At 41.9% G+C, this 10,854-nt stretch overlaps 1 pseudogene; it reads right to left on the reverse strand.

The window, feature by feature from the left end:
* Window positions 1–4,406, reverse strand: part of LOC131518062 (immunoglobulin heavy variable 3-74-like) — a 32,397-nt pseudogene extending 27,991 nt beyond the window's left edge.
* Window positions 4,407–10,854: the final 6,448 nt, after the last annotated feature.

Genomic DNA, 10,854 nt, shown 5'->3' on the forward strand with positions numbered 1-10,854 from the left:
CGTGTGTCTTTCTAAGCCATTGTTTCCTTATTAATTTTGGCTTAGGTAATGTGTCCATTTCGGTAGATGGAGTGTTAAAGTTCTCTATTATTATTCTTGTATTATTATCAATAAGTTTTTTAATATTTCTTATCAATTGATTTATATATTGGTGTATAAATATTTAAAGCTTTACATCTTCTTGTTGGATAGACCCCTTCATGATGATGTACTGACTTCCTCATCTCTTGTAACAGACTTTGGTTTAAAATCTAGTTAGTGTGATATGAGTCTGGTACTACACCTTTCTTTTGACGTCCATTATCCTGATAAATTTTCTCCCTCCCCTCACTTTCCATCTACAGTTGCTTTAGGTTGAAAATGAGTCTATCGTAGGTAGTGTACAGAAGGTCTTGCATTTTTTTAATCCATTCTGATATCCTATGTCTTTTGATTGGACCATTTTTCCCTTTTACATTCACAGTGATTATTGATAGATATAAACTTAGTGCCATTGTGTTACCTCTGAAGTCACTGTTTCTAGAGACTTTCTCTGCTTATTTCTAATCTTTGTTTCTTTTAGTCTTCCTTTACCACTCAAAGAGTCCCCTTTAATATTTCTTGCAGGGCTTGTTTAGACGCCATGAACTCCTTTGGTTTTTACCTTTCTGGGAACTTATATCTGTTCTAGTATCCGAATGACAGTCTTACTGGATAAAGTATTCTTAGATGCATAATTTTCATTTGAGCATGTTGTGGATATCATGTCATTCCTTTCTTGCCTGAAGGTTTCTGTGGATACATCTTCCATAATCATTTCTTTTATCTTCCCTCTTTAGTTAGCGACGTCATTTGTCTTGGTGCTCATAGGGTTTGTGTTTTTCTGTGTATTTTGCCAATTTTGCTATGATATGTCTCAGTGTTGGCCTGCCATTTTTTATTTTAATGGGAGTTCTCCATGCCTCCTAGATGTGTATGTCTGTTTCCTTCCCCAGTATTGGGAATTTCCCATGGAAATTCACTCAGATAACAACTCTTCTTTTCTCCCTCTCTTCTCCCGGACTCCTTTGAAAAGCATTTTATTACACATTATGGAGTTGCTGAGTTCCCTCAGTATATGTTTGTGATGAAATATTTTAATTTTCCTCTTATTTTCTGCTTCATTTCCCCCATAATTTTATCTTCTATGTCACTTACTCATTCATCTGCTTCTTTCTGCCTTGAGTTCATTATATCCAATCAGTTTCACATCTCAGTTACAGTATTTTTAAAATTTCAGCATGACTAGGTTTTAGGTCTTTTCTCTCTGCAGTAAGGGTTTCCCTCATGTCTCCTATGCTTTTCTCAAGCACACCTATTATCCTTATGATAGTTTTTAAAAATTCTATTTCCTTGTAAGAGTTTTTAGAAATTCTGTTTGAGGCATATGAGTTATATGTGTTTTAATAATATCCCTGGCAATGACCTTTTATTGTTTTTTCTTTTGGGATGAATTCCTCCATCATGGTGTATATCTATGTCTCCGCTTGGTTAAGTGTTTTAGAAAATCCTGTTATGTTTTATGTTTCTAGAGGAGTGTCTTTTTTTTTAACGTTTATTTCTTTTTGAGACAGAGAGAGACAGAGCATGAAAGGGGGGGGCGGTGGTCAGAGGAGAGAGGGAGACACAGAATCTGAAACAGGCTCCAGACTCTGAGCTGTCAGCACAGAGCCCGACGCGGGGCCTGAACTCAGGAACTGCGAGATCATGACCTGAGCCGAAGTCGGATGCTTAACCGACTGAGTCACCCAGGCACCCCTAGAGGAGTGTCTTTATTGAGAAGTGTTCAATTACTGTTGATGGCTTGCCACTTTAGGAAGCATTTGTTGCACATTCTGTGTGCACTGTGCAGTCGTGTATTGGCTGCTCTGTCCCTCAGCTAAGTCCTCTGCAGTTTCTCCTTGTCTCCAGTGATGAGTGTTTAGACATTGTCCACAGTGTTGTGAGTTTTAACTAGGTGAGTTTGTTCTGCCTGTTAAAAGAGGTTAATTCCTATTTCCCCTAGAGGTGAAGCTATGCCTCACTATATGGTCAGTAGACTTGGTGCCTGTGGGGGTATATGTGGTCTTTGGAGGAAGGGGCACAATGCAGGTCTGGTTTTCAGGCCCTCTTTCCCTAGAAAGGAAGCACCTGAGGAAGGCAAGGGGGGTGGATCTTGGTGGCAGTGGCTCATCTTCTACTGGGGGCTGCTGTGCTGCTCACTGAACTCTGTCCATGCTGATTGGTGGGAGGAAATATTGACATCATTTCCCCCTCTAGTCCCTGTGTTGGAGTTCCCAGCCACCACTGTTCAGGAAGCCCTCACATAGAGAGAAAAATCTATACTCGTGGGTCCCAGGCTTCCATCAGAACCCTGCCTTCACCCTGTCTGTGTCCAAACCATTGGCCCACCTGGCGGTACATGGCTCTTAGGTTTTATCTCAGGAGCTCTAGCTGGGTTTGAAAACTCCAAATCGTATGAACTGAATATGACAGGGACCCCACTGATCCTCTGCAAGAGGGTTTCACTGTGCTGTGGCTAGAGCTGGTTATCCCAGAAGGGCAGTTGCATGAACACTAGGGGCTTGGAGTTCGTGGTGGGGAACAACAAGAAGGCAGTGTTCAGTTAGCTGCTCTCAGCAGAGGCTCCTATAATAATGACCAGAGCAGTGCAATGTGCCTGTCAGCTCTCCTGCTCCAAGAGAGGCAATGCACCCTTTACAAAATGCACCCTGAGAAGGGAACTATCTCTCCCCAAGTCTCCCAGGGGATACTCAGACCACAATTCTCCCTATGCAACTCTGCCCTCCTTCTCCACAGAAGCACAGCTATGCCCACCAGGCTTCATGCCAGTCATGGCATGGACTTCTAAATCTTCAGTCTTTGAACTGCACATTTACAGGAGGTTGAAATGTCATGATTACATTTATGTGTCACTTTGACTGCATCATGGGTGCCCAGACTCCCCACTGTTGCTGTGGATGTCTGTGATGTGTTCCAGAAGAGACTGGCAGTTATATCCATGGTTTCTGTCTGCCTGGGCATCACCCATTCCATTACGGTTCTGAATAAAATCTGATGCAGAGGGAGGAGGAATTCCCTCAGTTTTACTTCCCATGTGCCTGTTTGAATTGGAACATTGGTTTCCTCTGTCCCTTTGTCTGAGAGTTACGTCATCAGCTCTCCACGTTCTGAGACTAGACACTAGTTCAGAATCAGATGAGAATTACACCACTGGTTTTCCTGGGTCTCCAGCATGTGAGAGTGGAATGTGGGGCTTATCAATGTATTTAGTCATGTAAACCAGTTTCTTTGGTCTCTGTTGCTCGGGAGAATCCTGACTAATACATGGAGATGAATTATCACTTCTTTAGAGGAATTGAATAAAGCTGTAGCTCATTTACAGTCCTGAGTAGCAAGTGCCAGGAGGGAAGTTTCAGGTTGTTTGATTGGGACAACTGCTGGGTGAAGATAAAGGGGAACTGTGGGATCTTGTGGTCCTGGCTGCACAGGGAGAGCATCTGAGACTCCTGTAAAAGTTCAGCTGTTGTGCCTCAAGAAATCTGTAATTCACTCATGTTCAGCACTGGAGGAAGAAAGTGCAAACAACTGTGTATATGTGCATGTTAGGGTAGTTTTCCTATGACAACACAGTTGCTAATTCAGTGAGTTAATAGGTAAGCACAGAATCCTGTGTCCAGAGAGGCTCCCTGGGGAAACTGCTGTGTGGAGAGGAAGCCCCAGACCCTGACAGGAAACCTGCCTGTAACCTCCATCTGCACCTGCTCCTGGGAACACAAAGCAGAATTTTGCATAGTGTGCGCCCCCTGGTAGTGCTGATCCCCTCCTGCAGGGAGGTTTCTGTTTGGGCTCCCAGTGAGGTCCCCTCACCGTGTCTCTTGCACAGTAATATGTGGCCGTGTCCTCGGTCTTCAGGCTGTTCATCTGCAGATACAACGTGTTCTTGGCATTGTCTCTGGAGATGGTGAATCGGCCCTTCACGGAGTCTGCATAGCTTGTACTACTTCCATCAGTATTAATATATGCGACTCACTGCAGCCCCTTCCCTGGAGCCTGGCGGACCCAGCTCATGCTGGAACTACTGAAGGTGAATCCAGAGGCCACACAGGTGAGTCTCAGGGACCCCCTAGGCTTCACCAGGTCTCCCCCAGACTCCACCAGCTGCACGTCACACTGGACACCTGCAGACACAAGACATGTTGGTCAGGAAACTGTCACACATCCACTGGTTCTCACTCATACCCACTCACATACTCAGTGTTTCCCATTCACCATGAATTACCTTTTAAAAGAGCAACCAGGAACACCCAGCCAAGCACAAACTCCATGGTGAGGTGTCTGTTCTGTCCTGATCAGAGAATGGGAACACCTGGGACTCCCGGGGCTGGGGCTCCTCTCCTAGCTGCAGAGTCTGGGATGGGCTGGTTTTATCAGCACAGAGAGGACCCCATTTGAATGTGCTCTGACATATATATCAAGCTCCAGTCTTAGATTTGCTTCTTTAAAAGTGAACAACAGGGTTAGGGACGCACTTGTAGTTTAGTTTGTGTAGATGGTTCTGTGACAATTTGAATAATTGTATTCAGTGAGTACAGGTGTATTTGCAGTCCTGTGTGCATTTTTACAGGTCTTTCATCAACATAGATCATTTTCACTCTACAAGTATTTTACATACGTTTTGAAGTTTAACCCAAAATACTTTATTCTGTGCCATTTTCGCTTGTATAATTTTGTTATTTATTTTGCATGTATTTCCATGCTGGTGTGTAGAATCACAGGTGGTTTATTTTTACTTACTTTCTTTGTTCATTGTACATCCTGCACTTTTCCTCATTTAAAAAAAACTGGTTGTAATATTTTTTGTGGTATCTCTAGGGTTTTGTTATGTTTAAGATCAATGTCATCTGCAAACAAGTAATTTTCCTTCCTCCTTACTGATTTAAATGTCTTTTATTTCTTTTTATTGCCGTAGTTTGTAGGTACTTCTTCCAGATGTAGGAGAAGAATGCTTTTCCCTTCTTCTGGGTTTTCACTTGGTATAAGGATTCAATTGACATGAGACTGATCTAAAGGGGAGGATAAATTTCATTTTGCAAGTGCATGGCCTTCCTAATGATATGACACCCAGAGAATGAACAAAGCAGGTGGCACTTGTGACTTTCAGACAACAAAACATTGGATTTGGCAAGAGTTAAGGCAAAGGTGTGGGTTTGGGGTATTTAATTTGTCAACAAGTAACTAGGTTTGTTTTCACAGCCTTCTTGTCCCTGTGTTTCTTATTGTGGTGCTAAGGATGGTTCTCCCCTCCTGGTACAGGGAAGGAAGTTTTCCCAAGGGAGATTTATTTCCTGATGTGAAGGGACAAAGGAGGGTCTGATGTCCTTGGACTGGCTGTTTCTCATGTGACTTTCATCCAAATCAGCAATGTGACATGATGATATGGTTTGAGGCAACATGTTTATTCTTCACGTTATCATGTAGAATACTCATGTTGGGGGTGATCATCATTGCCTGGCTCCTGATGTGGCAGGAATGGTTTTAATATTTTACTGTTCAATATTCTGTCAGATGTGTGCTTTCATAGTGGCCATGATCATGTGGAGGTAATTTTCTTCTCTTTTTTTTTTCATTAACATGTTTGTTTTTTATTTTTTAAAATTTATATCCAAATTAGTTAGCATATAATGCAACAATGATTTCAGGAGTAGATTCCTTAGTGCCCCTTACCCATTTAGCCCATTCCTCCTCCCACAACCCCTCCAGTAACCCTCAATTTGTTCTTCATATTTATGAGTGTCTTCTGTTTTGTCCCCCTCCCTGTTTTTATATTATTTTTGTTTTCCTTCCATTATGTTCATCTGTTTTGTCTCTTAAACACCTTATATGAGTAAAGTCATATGGTTTTTGTCTTAGACTGACTCATTTCACTTAGCATAATACCCTCTTGTTCCACCCACATAGTTGCAAATGGTAAGATTTCATTCTTTTTCATTGCCAAGTCATAGTCCATATTATTTATATGATGGATTTACATGATGGATTATTTGTTTTTTTCAGTGTTGAGTTTGATAAGTTCTTTATAGATTTTGAATACTAACCCTTTATGTGATATGTCATTTTCAAATATCTTGCCCCATTTGTCAGTTGCCTTTTAGTTTTGTTGATTGTTTCATTGCTGTCTAGAACCTGTTTATCTTGATGAGGTCCCAATAGTTCATTTTTGCTATTGTTTCCCATGCCTCTGGGGACATGTCTAGTAAGAAGTTGCTCTGGCCAAGGTCAAAGAAGTTGGTTCCTGTGTTCTCCTCTAGGATTTTGATGGTTTCCCTTCTCACATTCAGGTCTTTCATCCATTTTCAGTTTATTTTTGTGTATATTGTAAAAAGTGGTCCAGTTTAATTACAGTGTCATGTTGCTGTCCAGTTTTCTCAACACTATTTGTTGAAGGGACTGTCATTTTTCCATTTCATACTGTTTCCTGCTTTGTCGAAGATTAGTTGACCATATAGTTATGGGTCTATTTCTGGGTTTTCCAATCTGTTATATGAATCCGTGTGTCTATTTTTATGCAGGTACTATACTGTCTTGATGACTATAGCATTGTAATATAGCTTTAAATCCAGAATTGTGATGCCTCCATTTTTTTTCTTTTTCAGGATTGCTTTGTGGATTCAGGGTCTTTTGTGGTTCCATGATAATTTTATTTTTTAGATGTTTTTATTTATTACTGACACAGAGAGAGAGAGCATGAGCAGGGGAGGGGCAGAGAGAGAGAGAGACACAGAATCTGAAGCAGGCTCCAGGCTCTGAGCTGTCAGCACAGAGTCCAATGCGGGGCTCGAACTCACAGACTGTGAGATAATGACCTGAGCTGAAGTCAGACGCTTAGCCAACTGAGCCACCCAGGTGTCCCTACCATGATAATTTTAGAATTATTGGTTCTAGCTCTGTGAAGAATGCTGGCATTATTAGACACGGGTATTTGCATTGAATTACTTGCATTGAATGTCTAGATTGCTTTGGGTAGTATCAACATTTTAACAATGTTTTTCTTTTAATCCATGTACTTTGAATATTTTTCCATTTCTTTTTGTCTTCTTCAATTTCTTCCATAAATGTTCCAGATTTTTCAGAGTGAAGATCTTTTAACTATTTAGTTAGGTTTATTTCTAGGTATCTTGTGGTTTTTGGTGTAATTGTATATGGAATCAATTCCCTGATTTCTCTTTCTCCTGCTTCATTATTGTTGTATCAAAATGTAACAAATTTCTGTATGTTGATTTTCTGTGCTGCAAATTTACTGGTTTATTGTATCAGTTCTAGTGGGTTTTTTTTGGTGGAGTTTTTCAGGATTTCTATATATAGTATAAAATTCAACTCCAGAAGTGAATAATCCTGTTAAAAAATGGGCAGAAGACATGAATAAACATTTTTTCCAGATGCGACCTACAGATTGTCAATAAACACATGAAAAGATGGTCCACATCACTCCTCCACAGGGAAATGTAAATCCAAACTACAATGAAATATCAACTCACACTGGTCAGAAAGGCTAAACTCAACAGCACAAGAATTGTTGGTGTTGGTGAGAATATAGAGAAAGAAGATCCCTTTTGCACTACTGGTGGGATGCAAACTGGTGCAGCCAATCTGGAAAACAGTACGGAGGTTCCTCCAAAAGCTAAAAGTATAACTACTTTATGATTGAGGAATTGCACTACTAGGTATTTACCCAAGGGATACAAAAATACTAATTTAAGGGATTTGTGCCTCTATGTTTATAGCAGGTCTATCAAAAACAGCCCAGCTATGGAGACAGCCCAAGTGTGCTGTTTGATTTATGAATGGGTAAAAAATATGTGGTATATCTACACACACACACACACACACAGGAATATTTCTCAGGCCCATAAGGAATGACATTTTGTCATTTGTAATAACACAGTTGGAGCTAGAGAAATTTATGCTACCTGAAATAATCAGAGAACTTCTCTAAAGAAGACATCCAGATGGCTAACAGGCACATGAAAAGATGCTCAATGTCACTCCTCATCAGGGAAATACAAATCAAAACCACACTGAGATAGCACCTCATGCAGGTCAGACAGGCTAAAATGAACAAATAAGTAGACTTTAGATGCTGGTGAGGATGTGAAGAAATGGGAACCCTCTTGCACTGATGGTGGCAATGCAAACTGGTGCAGCCACTCTGGAAAACAGTGTGGAGGTTCCTCAAAAACTTAAAAATAGATCTACCCTATGAACCTGCAATAACACTGCTAGGAATTTACCCAAGGGATGCAGGAGAGCTGAGACATAGGGGCACTTGCACCCCAATGTTTATAGCAGCACTTTCAACAATAGCCAAATCATGGAAAGAGCCTAAGTGTCCATCAACTGATGAACGGATAAAGAAGTTGTGGTTTATATACACAATGGAATAGCACTTGGCAATGAGAAAAAATGAAATATGGCCTTTTGTGGCAACGTGGATGGAACTGGAGAGTGTTATGCTAAGTGACATGGTCGTACAGAGAAAGACAAATACAATATGTAGTTACTCTTATGTGATTCCTGAGAAACTTAACAGAAGAGTATGGGGGAAGGGAAGGGGAGAGAGTTGCAGAGAGGGAAGGAGGCAAACCACGAGAGATGCTTAAAAACTGAGAATAAACTGAGGGTTGATTGGGGGGGAGGGAAGGAAGGGAAATTGGGGGCTGGGCATTGAGAAGGGCACCTGTTGGGATGAGCACTGGGTGTTGTATGGAAACCAATTTGACGATAAATTTCATCTTAAACAAAGAAAAAAGATCACATAGGTGGTTACCAGAGGTAGGGGAGGGTATCAGATGAAGGTGGTCAAAGGAACAAACTCCAAGTTAGAAAATAAGTAAATACTAGGAATGTAATGGACAACATGGTGACTACTGAACACTGCTGTGTGGGAATTCAGCACCTGAAACTTATACAGTGCTGTGTGTTGAGTAAATCTCAATAAAACAGGAGGAGGGAAAGCTTAGCTTAATTCACCTCTTCTAAGGAGTTTTTCCTAAGTGCCATTGCTCACTAGATTTAATTTCTTACTCGTCCACATTCCTCTGGGCCGCATTGTACGTTACTGAGTCCCTCGCTTGTTGAATTAAATAAGATAAAGCCAGCACAATCTTTGATTGGAAAAAAATGAAATATGCCAGAGAAAGAAAAATATATGATTTCATTCATATGTAGAATTTAGGAAACAACAAATGAGCAAAGGGAAAAATAAGAGAGAAGAGTCAAACCAAGAAATAGACTATTTTTTCAATGTTTATTTGTTTATTTTGAGAGAATGGGAGGAGGGGCAGAAGAAGAGGGAAGGAGAATCCCAAGCAGTTTCTGTGGTGTCAGTGCAGGAACCAATGTGGGGCTTGATCTCAGGAACCATGAAAGCAAGATGTGAGCCCAAATCAAGAGTCGTGGCCTTAACCCATGGAACATGTAAGCACACCAATCAGACTCTTACCTATACAAAACAAACTTATGGTTACCAGAGGGAAGGTGGATGGAGGTTTGGGGGAAGTAGGTGATGGGGATGAAGGGGTGCACTCATAATGAGCACTGGGTTTTGTATGGGAATTTTGAATCACGATATTTTACACATGAATCTAATATTGCATTGCATGTTAACTAACTTGAATTTGAATAAAAAAATCAATGTATTTAAAGTGTCTACAAATGGCCTTGTTGGCATACAGCCCACGAGGAAGCATTTATTCCAAAAAATATACTGCCACAAGGAACAGCTAGAGTTTTGAGCTAAGGTATGTTATTTTCCTTCCCCACCCCAGCTCGGCAAATGGAAACTCCAGTGAAAGGAGCTGGGACTATAGGCGTGTGCCACTGAGCCTGGCTGCAACCTCCCCTCCAGACCGTTGTAGCCAATACACAGTGTTCCCAGTGCCCAGCTCTTTCAGAGGACTCTTTCCCAGAGGGACAGGATGTCAGTGACCCCAGTCTGTGTGCTGTTGAGGCCAAGCCCCTACAGGTGCCACTGAGATGTGGGACTCACTCATTGTATGCAGCCCCTCTCCCAGGATGGAGCTTTGCCCTGGGCACAGTCCACTAGGGATGCTGGGAGCCTGGTCACGCAAGTCCTGACTTATATGTCAGGAGTCTCATGCCACCAGGACAAGCAAGCCTCAAAGAAGTGCAGCTGCTGCCCACCCCTAAACTGAGCCCTCAGTTTGTCCCCACCTGTAGCTACAGAGTTTGCCCAGGGCAGGGGGGAGCTGGAGCAATCTGCTAAACCAAGGTGCAAATCTGTTCCGGTAAAACTGAGTTCATTTCCAGCTGAGTGTGAGGAAGGTCTGGGCCTCATGTTGTGGGAGAGTCAGGTGCAGAAGACAAATGGCTTCAGTGGAGGATTCCTAACCTACTTCTCCTCACCTGCAGGAGACAACAAGAGCCAGGGACAATGGAGGGAACAGCTGCTGTCAGAACACATATCAGATCCTGGTCTCAGTAACTCTCCATTCAGAGGAGTCAGAGGTTGTGGGGTTCAGTCTGTGGAGACTCCATACATCAGAGTATTGTTCAACGTAGCACAGCATTCAACATGCAGCAGAGGAACTTATCATGTGGGGGTGGGGCAGAAAGAGATAAAGACCAACCAAACACTGTCACTTATGCTGTCACACCTAGGCTGGCTGTGTGAATGTCTCAGGCCACAGCACCTCCGTGGTCTTTGAGACAACTTCCCTTCCCTCACATCATGTCTTTGAGGTTCTCCTAGTTTCAATTCTGCATCAATAGCGTCACATTTCTGTGGCAAAGCATCCCATCGATGTAAGTTTCATA

Source organism: Neofelis nebulosa, chromosome 7 (assembly GCF_028018385.1).
Source record: "Neofelis nebulosa isolate mNeoNeb1 chromosome 7, mNeoNeb1.pri, whole genome shotgun sequence".
NCBI classification, from domain to species: Eukaryota; Metazoa; Chordata; class Mammalia; order Carnivora; family Felidae; genus Neofelis; species Neofelis nebulosa.